The sequence below is a fragment of the Cololabis saira genome, chromosome 11 (genome assembly GCF_033807715.1).
Source record: "Cololabis saira isolate AMF1-May2022 chromosome 11, fColSai1.1, whole genome shotgun sequence".
Classification (NCBI taxonomy): Eukaryota; Metazoa; Chordata; class Actinopteri; order Beloniformes; family Belonidae; genus Cololabis; species Cololabis saira.
This window is the reverse complement of record NC_084597.1, coordinates 32,485,118-32,499,099: the sequence shown is the minus strand read 5'-3', so window position 1 is coordinate 32,499,099 and position 13,982 is coordinate 32,485,118. Positions and strand designations below refer to the sequence as shown.

At 39.8% G+C, this 13,982-nt stretch overlaps 1 protein-coding gene across 5 annotated transcripts in view; it reads left to right on the top strand.

Moving 5' to 3' along the window:
- Window positions 1-13,982, top strand: part of LOC133455376 (PALM2-AKAP2 fusion protein) — a 113,830-nt gene that overhangs the window by 48,375 nt on the left and 51,473 nt on the right. The gene's annotated exons all lie outside the window — the stretch shown is intronic.

Genomic DNA, 13,982 nt, shown 5'->3' with positions numbered 1-13,982 from the left:
GAGGCAGAATGCTTTTTTAAAAAGAAACTGAGAACCTCAAGAAAACCTTCCTATTTATCAGATAGATCCAGTGTCCCAAGCAGGATACTTATGTACAGTTGGAGCCAACCGCATTAAAGAATATAGGGCTATCGAATATTTTAGTAATCGAGTATTCTAATGAAAATTCCATCGATTAATGGAGTAATCGGATAAAAACATATTTTTGTTTAGTTAAAGAGCAATTATATACATAAGATGTTAGATGTTAATTGACATCACTAAGACTAAATTATATAATACAGTAGGATCATGGCTGTGCATTTAAAAACCCTGAACTTACACCAGTTGACCAAATTCACTGCCTTCACTCAAAAAACTAAGGATCTTACCAAGAAATGTTCTTATTTCTAACCTAAAAATGCCATTACACCTGATAACACACATCACTTAAAAGGTTTTTCAATTGAACTTTCATTTGTGTCAAGCAAATTTGAAGTTCTAGGTAAGTTTTAAGTTAAAGTCTTTATAAAATGTTGAGTTTTGGCAGTGTTCAAAATAAAATGATGAGACCTGCTGTATTGGAGCACATTAGCCACCAATGCTACTTGATGTTTTATCCATCAATGACTACAGAGCTAAAATTGACAACTACCCAGTTAGCTTTATTACGTTTTTATTTCCCCCCCTCATCACTCTACAGCTCTGTGTTTTTACAGATTAAATGCGTTAGCCGCATTGACAGTAGTCATAATTAATAGAAACCTAGCCCTCACAGGGCTAACGTTATGATAGCAAGGTACCGTAACGTTAATCTCATTAATTAGCGCTACGTTAACTTAACTTGACCTTGTCTCGGGTGACGGTCCTCCGCTCTCGGACTACATGGTGCCTTCGATGGAGATGCTGCAGCATTGAGGATACTGTTGTGGTATCAACGCTGTCTTACAGTGAAGACATGCAACAGTGTTGCCTTGGTGTCAGCTTGAAATGCTTCACACTTTTGACATTTTCTGCCTTTTCTTTTAGTTAAAACTGTAGCGGGAACAGATGTTTAGAGGAACCTATGTATGTACCCGGTTAGAGGGGGAACATATAGGAGAACGGACCAGAAGAATATAGCGTGGATTGAAAGTTAAGCACTGAGCTACATGTGTCTCCTGTCTGGGCCATTGCAGACTGCCTGAGCACATAGATATATAATATATATATATATATATATATATATATATATATATATATATATATATATATATATATATATATATATATATATATATATATCTATGCCTGAGCATGGAATGTTACAAACACCAAACATATCCGCCGCCTCTTTCTTCTACCTTTAGCTGCGTGGCGTCAGCGCGTTGCGCCGCATTAAACGTAGTCCGGGCGAAATACCTGCTTTGAGCTGCAAAATTAAACAATTCCTCGAGGCAGAGAAAATTCCTCCAACCTTTTTTGTAATCGAATTACTCGAATTATTCGAGGAATCGTTTCAGCCCTAAAAGAATACAAACATTAAGTGGGAAGAAACTGGAAGGACATTGATGGATTCTGTTGTTCTTTTCAGTTTTGCTCTGAAACAACAAAACACTACTCCACGTGAATATGTGGCTTTTTCACAACCAGACATGATAGGAAAGAGATGAAAAGAGATGAAAAGAAAAGGAAGATGGGACAAAGGTGGAAAAAGCTAGGAATTTAAAGGAAACATGGGTGCTGCAGGGGGACATATGGAAAGTTAATGAAGTGGGTGAAAGCTGGGTGTAACTGTAAGAGGAAGCAAGTGAGGTACTGAAAGCGCTGAAGAGGAAAAAAAAAGAAAAGAAAAAGGAGAGAGTGATGTGATTCTGCATGCACTTCCCGTGTTTGTGTCTCTAGGAGGAGCTTCCTGATTCCTATCAAGAGAGGCTGCGAGACTGTCACTTATTCCCCGACTGCATTTTGAGCATGAGATCATGCTGTGACTAAAGTGTTAGGCAGCTCTTGCCATTCTGATGCTGGCTGTGAGAGTTGGGTTGGGCTGCACAGTCTCCTCTCAAACAGACAGACAAACACACAAGAGGCAGTTGAGTAAATGTGCTTTAAAAAAACATGTTTTACAATGAAAAGCAGAAGAATAAATGAAGACAACCATACTTCACTGAACTCCAGAGGGAAATGATTCTATTGCAGTGAAGTGTTGGAAGGATAGCAGGGATAGAGGCGTCTACAGGACTGTCTCAGAAAATTAGAATATTGTGATAAAGTCCTTTATTTTCTGTAATGGAAAAATGTCATACATTCTGGATTCATTACAAATCAACTGAAATATTGCAAGCCTTTTATTATTTTAATATTGCTGATCATGGCTTACAGTTTAAGAAAACTCAAATATCCTATCTAAAAAAATTTGAATATTCTGGGAATCTTAATCTTAAACTGTAAACCATAATCAGCAATATTAAAATAAAAAAAGGCTTGCAATATTTCAGTTGATTTGTAATGAATCCAAAAGGTATGACATTTTTGTTTTTTTAATTGCATTAAAGAAAATAAAGAACTTTATCACAAAAATCTAATTTTCTTAGACAGTCCTGTAGAGATCATCCTGAATGCATTGGGGTTTAATTCTTGTAGCCCGGCAACAACACTGCGGAGGATGTCACAGAAAGTGTTAAAAGGTAAAACATGTTAACATACAGCTCGACAGTTTAATATCCAGAATGCAGAGATGCCCCATCAGCTGTATTGTACCACTAACAGGTAACAAAATCCTTATGGAGTGGCTCCAGAGTTAAGAATATGTTCCAATGGCCGTGTCTCGAAGGATGCTTAACATCGCATTCCAGATATTCCTGTTGTGTCTTCATCAGCACCAAACGTTTTACCTTTGTGTGTCACCACTTTTTCCCTTGATCCAGAATTTTTTTATTTTTTTTTATTTTTTATTTTAGTATCATTGATTTTTAAGTTGCATAGGGGAGAACAATGTTGAAATTTCACAAAATTTGTGGAAAATTAGGAGCAAGAGACAAATGGAAAAAGATTCTCCCCAGTAAAAAGTAGCAATGATCTTGCCTGCACCAGAGGAAAAAATAAAGCTTCCCACAAAATACCCCAATCAGTGACAGGAAAACCTATTTAAAACTGGCTTCTTTTTATTTAGATAGTGGGACCAAAGTCAAAACTAATCAATCAAGACCCCGTACAGATTTATCATTTCCTGTACCTCAGAGATGGAGATCTGAGCATGCTCAGTTGGTCTTTTTGGCTGCAGTGAGTCAGGCTTCCACTCCACCTCATCGTCGATTAGAATACTGCATAAAAGACACTCAGTTACCTGCCATAGGTTATCGCCACCGTTGTAATAACATCAGCATGAAGTGCCGTGGGGAAGGCCCGGGATAATGTTCAGTCTGCTGTAAACAGAGCAGCAGTGAATGGTCACAGAGAGAGCATTGTGAGCTAACATACAGTTGTGATTGTGGAGCCGCTTCGTGTGAATCACCTCGTTCAGCAGCTGTTAAATAGACCCGCTGTCTAACGCGCCTTTTCAAACCAAACACATTGCAGTTTGCGGTTTTAATTACTTGCAAAAGCTATTTAACTGTTAACAGCGCTGCACTCTTGAGTGTCTTTAGTGTGGTTTGGAAGTTTATGTTTTCCAGCAAGTTCATTCAATCCTCAGTGAGCTGACAAAAGTGGAAACAGAGAGCCAGAGGGAGTCAGAAAACGACGATCAAACTCAGGTTCGTGTGAGCCTTTGCACAACCGTGTAACAAAGAAAGAGTTGAGGGTTGACATTTCAAAATCAACCACCCAAAAATAAGGTTGTACGGTTCATGTCCATCGGTCTGATTCCTGCACATTTACATAAATGCAATGCTGAAGAGCTACATTTTCAGGCGGTTTCCACTGTGAACAAGGGGGTCAGATGTCTGAAATGTGCTTCGAGGGGGAGCTCAGCTGTTTGGGATTAAACTCTGGAGCCTTTCACAAAATAAAAATCGGTTCCAGCGGGTAGACTAAAGTAACACACAGCTTGCTAGGAGGCCAGAAAGTGCCTTCAGCCCCACATATTCTAAACTTAACAATCAATGCCAGAAGATTATTCCGCAAATAAACATAAAACATAATCCTTAAGATGGGAACTGCACCCTGTCATCATTTTGATGTACTTGTCTGAAAAAAAGAGATATTTCTGTTTAGAAGTCAGGACAGGAGAGGTCACTGACACACAGCATGTGTGTGCGTTGCAGAGGGTGTGTCATCTATATTTACACTCTGTGGGACGCCATCCCAGAATATCCCGTAACCCGGGCAACTGGAGGCTTTCCACGACCGACAGGGACAGAGGTGAATTTTTGGGACATATAAGCACTCTGATGACTCACATCTAAAGCCTGGATTTCCTTGATAAAAACTGCAGCTACCTCTATAATCATATGAATATTTCTGACTTGTAAGTGAAGTCACAGAACGTGCTGTCGCTCCTTACCGCTTTGAGATGAGTATCACATGCATCACTGGACACTGGAATGATGGAGTGAAAATGGCAAAGCAGTTGCTTTTTTCTTCAGGATGCCTTGAATGTTTCTGCTCAAGAATATCCATAGGAATGCATTAACCTAATGGAAAACACATTATACGCAAAACAAAACACAAAGAGAAGCAACAACAAGCGTGGCTTTGTGTGCCGTTGGATGTTCGGCCCGCTGTTGGCCATAAACTACAAATCACGTAGAGCTACAGAGCTATCTTTGTGCAGCCTATTTCCTGCACATACCTGCAGTCATTGAGGCCCGAAAAAGAAAAGTGTGTGTGTTTGTGTGGGTGGGTTTGTGGGAGGGGGAGGGGGGGCGGGGAGCTTGTGCAGAGACAGATAGGTACTGTGATACTTTCAAAACTTGACTTGAGGAAGAAAAAAAAAAGAAAAAACAACAGAGTGATGAAGTACATTGTCTGCAGAAGAAGAGTGTAACTTTGCAGAGCCTGTAAGGAGACAGAATGAGAGAGTGTGGAGGCAACAGTGGTGGTTTTTACAGATATCCCTATCATTACACGGACAGGATAAGCAAACACAATGAGGAATATAGCTGAGAAAGGCCCTTTCAGAAGGTGGCACTGACCCATGTGCGCCCACACTGCGCCGCTTTTGGATTATTGCTTGCTTCATGTTGCACAGACGGATCTGTGCGGATGTTGCCATCATTGTGTGGTTTTCCAACTGAGTGTGCCTGCCACAAGACGGTTTCTCAGTGTGCTCTGTTAAAAAAAACCAGACCAGTGCGAAAAGAGGACATCTTAAAAGTGCATGGAGTGAGGCGTAGCTGTAGCACAGGGATGTATTTCAGTTTATGGTTCACTTCTCTCTCTCTAACATGTCTTTTAAATAGTATTGGGTAATCACATCTTACATTTTAGTTTCCAAACAGAGTCCATCCACCTTATTTATTCAACAGCAGGTCAATAATACAAAAGGTCATCTTGTTCAACATTGAAAAGATCAGATCAGAAAATATTTTAGTTCTAAACTGAGGACAGATGAGACCCAGGATGCAGCCTGGCTACTGCAAACTATACTTATTGCAGCAAGCCTAATGAAAAGGCCCCATACTGTGCTACATAACTTTCTAAGAATAATTGTCTCCTGCCTGACAGTGGTAGCATGAGTGCACATAGTTCTTACCTGACCAGAAAATGTTGTGCATTTCAGGTCATTGCACTGCAGTTAAGCTTTGCACGAATTAAGCAGATCAAGCCTGCATGCGCCGCAGGCTCATTTCACCCCAGGCAGTTGCTGGTTCAAGATGGTGAAAGCCTCTAAATCTCATGCCACAGCTAAATCCAGATAGATCACGTTCAGAAAATTGCACAGCTCTCTTAGTTAAACACAGCTGCTTTGCAAATGCTGCACATTCACTCAGTTTGTTTTCATAGACTAAGCTTTAACACCAGACAAGATGTAATCCATTTTCACTGGACCTAAATGTAGCTGCAGCGAAAACAAACTGTAGACACTAAAACCGGAGATGAAACACACTTCAAAGCAGGGAATTAGTCCCCAAATGTGACATAGTTTAAAGGAGCATGCCCAGTCAGAATATACTGAATTTACAGCCCAAGAGTTCCACGTGTCATGCATTTCCTGCAGCTCCACGGCCCAATTTTAAATCCAATCCGTTCCCCTCTTTTGTTTTTGCCTTGAACCGAAGTTTCTGTTTACATAAAATGTTGTGATTCATCTCTACAAAAGTGAAAATTAAAAAGAAAAACATAATTTGGAGTCAATTGTGAAGTCAAAACAAATCTTTTCATACTAAACAGGTTGGACTGAGAAGGTACTTGGAGTGTTTGTATATAATAACTGTTTCTAATTCTTGTCAGCAAATAGTTTTTGATATTTATTAAGCTGACTGCCACAAGTCAGTTTAATCTAAATAAAAGAATCCCACTACATTTTTGACGTTGAGGACCAATGACTAAATGCATAAATTACAAACAGTTCAATCAAATGCAGTGTTTGTTCATTAATCAAATGACTGTATTTTGTTTTATGTTGGGTCACGGTTTTGGGTTTTTCATAGTTTTAGTATTTAGGTTACTGTTTCATTTTGAAACCTCATGTCCTAAGTTATGACCATATAAAACACCTGTCCAAAACCTCCTTTTATCATCTCAAAAGCATCACCAAACTCCGCCCCACTTTAAGCCTGTCAGATGCAGATAAGCACATCCACGCATTCATCTTCTCTAGATTGGACTACTGTAAATCACTCTTCCCTGGGATCACTGGCTAGAACATCCAGAAACTGCAATACATTCAAAACAGTGCTGCCAGGATCCTGATGACAGTCCGGAAATATGAGCACATAACACCCGTTCTCCACTCAGTCCACTCCCTGTCTCACCCCGGATTGAATACTAAGTCCTACTCCTCACCCGCAAATGCATAAATGGACATGCACCTGCGTACCTACAAGAACTCATTACTCCCCAAACCTCTACCCGCACCCTCAGATCTACAAACTGCTCGCTCCTCCGGGTTCCCAAAACCAAGCTCCGCACCTTGAGTGACCGGGCCTTCTGCTCAGTAGCGCCCGCTTATGGAACAGTCTCCCTGACCATCTAAGGGCAGCACAGACACTGGACTCTTTGAGTTGAGTTTTATGACTTATTATTGTTAGTTTCAACTATGTACTGGCTCTGTGGCACTCTGAGATTCTTGGATGAAGAGTGCCTTACAAATAGAATGCATTATTATTATTATTAATTATGTTCTGTGTTGAGGGGTTAGGACTTCTCCTATAAACAAGCCATACTTGTTCTGTCTTTCTGTAATATTGTTGACATGAACTTCAACATCTCACAGAGAGAAAAGTGCAAATACTTATCGCACTTGTTGCCAAACTTATATAACCACGGATAAAAAGTCTCCAAGTTGGTTATTATGATCTAAACACGCAAACGTTAACTACAACATATTCCTACACACACGGATACATAAATACTTCTTCCTCATGTACTCTGCACCTCAACATGTTCTTATGCTATTGAATTCAGTTTTTATTTACACATAAAACTGCACTCTTGCGTTTCTGGTTTTCAGGGATCTCTCCCTGGACGTTGCCGCCCAGAGATATACATGTGTTCTTCCACTTTTCCTCACTCTCTTTTAGATCTTGCACTTCTTTCTTCAGTTTAGCAATTTCTCAGTCTTTATCCTGAATCGCTCCGTCCCGTTTCCAAACCTGAGTCCCAAAGTGCTCCTCACGGTCTTGAAGCTGCGCTGCAGTCTGGCCTCCATCAGGTCAGAATCCTGAAGTTCCTCAGTTAACGTAGCTGTTTCATGGACTTGTACGTAGATTCCTTGTACATCTGTTCAGCTTTGTTGGACAGTGACTTGTCAGTCGTGTCTGCTGCTTTTCCTTCAGAAGAGTGCATATATTTGTCACACACTCCTTTTCTGATGTTTCCAATTCGTAAATCAATAGTTTATTACTTCTTACTTGGAGAGCGAGACGCTATTTCTGAACCCATTCCTTCTTTTTCAAGCCACATGTTGGAGATTTTGTCAAGAAGGCATTTGTTTTTGTTCTTCTCTCACATCAGAGCCAGTGGAAGTTTCTGCACACTGAGATATAATTCTGAATAATTTCCAGCTGGAAAGGCTCCACGCACGGCTGACGTATCTTTTTGTTTCTTCTTGCGTGCAGCTTCAATTAAAACAAGTATTTTGTTGAAGTTGAAGTGTAGATCTTGTCGAACGTGAAAAGTTGTTGGTAGTTGACGCTATTAATCACCAAAACAAGTATGCTTTTGTCAAAGAGCAAATGACTGTTTACATATCTGTTCCTGAACTGTGAAGTACAGACTTTTGCTGTGAGTAATGATTTTCTAGAGAGGTTAAGCTGAGCTCTCTAAATGTGTGGTCCATGTCTTCATTCATAGCTCCATTGGACAGATTAGTCAGTGCCAGTGGACAGTGTAACAAAGTCAAATTAAACTATATGATATAAAAAATTACTGGTATGCTTTAATTTAAAGTACAATTCCAAATACTTTCTGTGGTCAGTTCAAATGAAGCAAATCTATATTATCAGTAAATTCTGTAGCACCTTTATTCTGACCTCCTGTGCTGCTGAAACACATTGAGGCGCGAGGCTGTCACATTTCATCCTGTATCTGTTCTACCTTGGTTGGTGGTAACAGAAGCATAATGGGGGTGAAATGAAAGCTGTGGGAATTCTCAATGCAGAAACCTGTAACAGGGATGCAAGGAGCTGCAAACGCTGTGCACAAGAGCATCTCTCACTATGTTGGGGATGGGGAGACGTGGTCCAGCAGGCCTGATTCCACTGCTACTGTAATTTGACTTGCTTAAATGCCCCGTCAAATGAAAAGGAAGCCGTGGGGTAATAAATAAATAAATCACCACTTGGTTAATGGCCAAAGTGCTTGGAGAGCCAGAGACTGGCTGGACAGGCCAAATTACGAACTTTGTCAACTTGGGTCACTCCCTACTCAGCGGATGCGGTTGCGTTGCTTAGCAACCTGGAAAGTCACATCTGCTGAAGCCGGAAGAGTCTCCCTCCTGCAGCAGCAGAAACACGGCCAACATCAGCAGCAGCTGACACAAGCTCAGCACTGCTACGTTGTGGGTTGGAGGTCATGGACATATTTGCATTAGGTTGCTGGTCTTTGCCTCAGGAAAAGGTAAAAGTCTCAGGTAAGGGTATATGTTTTTGAGTATTTTTAGAACTACTTCTACATTAGGCACTTTTTTATTTGATGTCTGTTGGAAGGAAAACATCAGCTGAGTCTGTTAAAAATGGCTGGTGCTGAAACATTTTGATTGTTATGTCAGCCTAAGGTTGATTATTTTACAATACCATTTATCATAACTTTAATCAGCATGGTGGCAAGAACAGGCACCTTTCACCCTGTGAAACATGCAGCATCTTTCCAAACTACACCTTGTGACTGGACTTTCCTCGTCTCAGTGTACCATTAGTCTCCGTCTTTTGTTCTCTCTGCATCCCCCTGTATGTGACAAGGACACACTCTGACTAAAACACATGAACGTTATGCCATGCATACGAAACAGATGTCTGCTCTTCCTGCTTGTATGATGTGGAAAGCAGTCGCTGCCCACCCAGGCATATCCATGGCAACCGGCGTGTGGTTAGTTGACAGGGTGGGGACAGTCAATGGTCTCTTTTAATATCAACTAAAAGATAGTAACACCGTAAACATGGAAGTAAAAGCACAATTAAAAGAGGCAGCAGCGAATGGGGGGAGAGAGGCAGGCAGGAAATTCTTAACTATGGATTTCCATGATAGATGTTTGATTTGATGACTGAAAATCATTATAATAATTGAACAACGATGTACCAGTTAAGAACTAAATACATACTTTCAGTGTTTTACTCCATCGTGACCACTAGAGGGAGCTAGACACAAGCATCACCACCTCAACTGAGTCCTAATAAACTTTTACTTGAAGCTTAAATTCTAAAGTTTAAGCATCATACAGCACATGCTACCATTGTAAAGTTTTACTGAAACACACTCTTTGACCACTTTTTTCTTTGGAATATTTAAAATTTTAGACTTTGTTATGTACACTGATGATGAATTACAGAATATTGCTTCCTCTTCTTATACTTTCATTACTCCTTATCAACCTCTCATTAATCCTCCTCTTAGCAGTCGTTACATCTCAGTATTTTAACAGTGTATAGATTATGAGATACAACTCACACAGAGTGAATTACTGCAGGAGTATTTTTTTTAACGAGCATTATCAGCGCTGACAAATAATTCTCACAGCATCTGATTCACCTTGAGATTAAAAATGTGTTTATGATGAGAAGATTAATTCTGTCTTGTGAGGCAACAAGTGAAGTAGACAAGTGCAGTAGATGAATAGATGATGAGCTGTAGCATCCACATGTCTCTGTGCTTTGTAATACTCCATATTAAACACTACCTGGTTTAGTAGCAAAGCAAACAACCTGCAGCTCCCTCTCACTCGCTTTAGCCAGACTTCATTCAGCTTTGAGGAAATAAGATCAATTTCCTACCAGAAATGGGGGGGGGAGGAAATGGTATTGGGAGGAGCAGGGACTAGTTAGCACAGAGAGGTCATGGTGTGTGTGGTTAGATAAAACATACTCCAAGGGAAGGTAACAGGAAGCTTTTCTTCATGAGAAACACTGAGCAGTGCGTCGTGATCTAAATGTTCACCTGTGCATTTTAACGGCTCAGAAGCTAAATAAAGTAAGAATCAAAGGGCCTTTGAGGATGAGAGGGATGGCTGGGGTTGTGCTTGTTTTTACCTTCCCTTCCCAGCAATATGATTGTAGAAAGTTTTGTGACTTTGTCGACTTCCAGGTGACAGTTGAGCAATGATGCTGAGGCAGAAAGCTGTCTAAGTAGTTATCAAATGTATCTTTTATAGTGTAATTATAGGGTAATTAGTTACACTCAGTTAAAAATTGCTGAGAAAAGCCCTCGACTTGAGGTGTTTTCCTTTAAATTCATTACATTATTGTGGCAGATCAAAACATTGATATATAACAAAAAAAAGTGGCTTCATAAAGTTTCTTTTTTTTAAAAGACTTGAACAGATGCAGTCCTAGCCATTTACATCCACTTGGCAAGAACTTTGGCCAGCCTCTTGGTTGGAGACGTGCGCATGCTGCTCTCCTCCAGTCTAGTTTGGGGAAGAGCGTTGCTGTGGTAACATCGTTGCTGCTAACGTTAGCTGTGGCTGCGCTCGTACCTTGGTGCTTTGCTTTTATGTGGCTAAACTTGAGCAAAATCCTTTACATGAACAAATATCACTCTACCTTTATCAATGGTGTCGTCGGGGCGTTTTAGAAATGTAAATGTCCCATTCACTGGACCGACTACTTTCACATGCTCCTCCATCTTCACTTCTCTTCTCTGCTACTCACCGTTTCTCCCCATACCTGTCCAGCTACAATGGGAGTCTATCAGTGTAGCTAAACACGCCCAAACACAGTGACAGCCAATCAATGTCCACTTCAAGGCCGGACTGACTGTTGTTTTACACCCACAAGAAGCTCAGCGCACAAACACAGATTTCAAAATAAAGGCAACTCACAAACAGAAAAAGTTAAGGTAGAGATTAAAAAATAAATTAAGCGATTAACGCGCTAATTTGACACCCCTGAGTGTAATATATGAAATCTTGATACTCTGCCCTGTGACAGGGTTTCATAACTAAATTCAGATATGACACAATGCATTAACTAAGCACTCTCCGTCTTTAAGCACATGATTGTGAATTGCAGATTTTTGCCAAACCTATACTAAAACATTACTCTTGTGTTTTGATTAAAACACTTTCATAATCTCCGGTTTCCTATTACTCCTACTATCATTACCCCCCACACAGGTCTACAGGTTTTCTTTGGCTCACTGGAATATAAATTCAGAAACATAATTGACTCATAAAGGTGTCGGCCTTATTTAGTTTACAATGAAAAAGGAAGCAAATTGCTTTTCTTCCACACAATATGCTCTTCACACATGAAAGCTTACCAACACTTACTATTACAACTAAAACAAACCGGTTGTACCATATAATTACTCCTAATGCTGAAAATGTTCAACTACAAAGAAGACTTTTGGACAGTTTAAATGAAATAACTGGTGAAAGAGCAGCGCTTTACACTTCCTCTGGCCCCATTGCATTGTTTTTTTTCGCCCCCTATTCTGCATTTCCTTATCTTTGCAATGATATGGTTATTTTAGACGAGCTGAGTGCATGACATTGTTAGGGCATCCCTTTCAGAAATTCTTGTCAAGATTAGTCTACAAATACATTTCAAAATGTACTTGTACTGCACAATAGGCCAACTTGTATTGCACATTGTTGCACGATCCTTGCTATTCAGGTCAATGTCAGGTACAATTGTTTCTTTAGCCTACAAGACTGCAACTAAATATAGAACATTGCAGTGTTTTATACTTCTAAACTCTTAACCACTGAATTTGAAGCAAGCGCATAAAATGTATGTACATTTGTATTATCATTTTTATACTTCCTCAATAAATTTGAAACGGTTTATAGAGTAATTGATTGAATAAGCATCTAAAGATCCAGATCAGCTCTGGTCTCATGTGCTGCTTTGTAAGATAAATATCTTGTGAAAAAGTTACAATCGCTGTCTCGCATGCTGCTATATTTGCCGTAATCTCTCTGCAGCGAGGTCAAACCACCGTTGCTTTTTTAATGCGCATACCCTTGAGCTGTCTCATTTCAGATAACAAAGACTGACCCCGGAGTGAAGTGATTATTATTATTATTTTGAACCCAGGTATTGCTTTAAGGATGCACTAAGACGCTGGCTTTAAGCTGGTTTTATTTTTCATATATAATCAACAAGCAGCCAAGCACATGATAGCATCCAGGAGGGACAAACAAAAATTGTCTGTGACAGATCCAGCTAATAAATGCTTTGTCTGCTCTTGTTAATTACCTTGTTCTGCTGCTGCATGTCCATACAGAACTTTGCAATGCAATACTTTGTTAAAGTCTGTGTGTGCATAAATGCGAGTTATTAAAGCTTTGAAAAGTATTTCTAATGCCAGACTACAACTTTGATGTGGCTGCAGCACGACTCACAGATGATGGTGAAGTGGAGGGGAAAAGCCCTGACGGATGTGGGAGTGTGAACCGTCTGGATTTGCTTTATTAAGTATCAGTGATCACAGCTAAACAAGGCTCCATTATGTTATAAGTGGCCGATTCACCCTAGAGCTAGATATTCATTACCTATTAATAATTAACAATCAGCTAATGACTATTTATCAAATAAGTAATTAGTAAGCGATTATTTAACTATGGAATGTTCAAATCCAGGATTAATTCCTAATGGACCAATTAGTAATGATGAAAGGATAACTTATGGGCAAGTATAAATAGTTATTTTATAGCCTAATCAGTAGGATATCCCTCTTCACATTAGGGCACACACAGTCATTAAGTAATTTGGGACTATTTAGTAACTACTGTATATCCTGTGTGTCATTGCTGGGATAAATAACTGGTAATAAAGAAATTGTTACACATTTTTAGAGTTTAGAGCCACTTTTGACAAAGTTGGTCACCACCATTAAATCGCAGATGAACATTGACCTGTAATTATCTCATTATGAATTACTATACAAGGGTCTTTGGTCACTTGAAGGGTTGTGTGAAGTACTTCCCGTGTCTAACCTGCAGCTGATGGTGCTTGCAGCTCTTTCAGGCGGGGGTTCCCCATGAAACAGGTCCTCAAATTACCAGCATCAGAGTTGTAATATTATGCTGCAATACAGACTGCATGACAAGTACCACCCTTTTAGGTGTCAAATGCAAAAGTGACTAAATATAAAATTATACAGAGTTTGAGTTGCTTTAGATGGTGAAAATCATCTCCTCTATGGCCCTGAGAAGTCATTATCATAGCTTATCGTTGCTACATCATAGCTACATCATACTT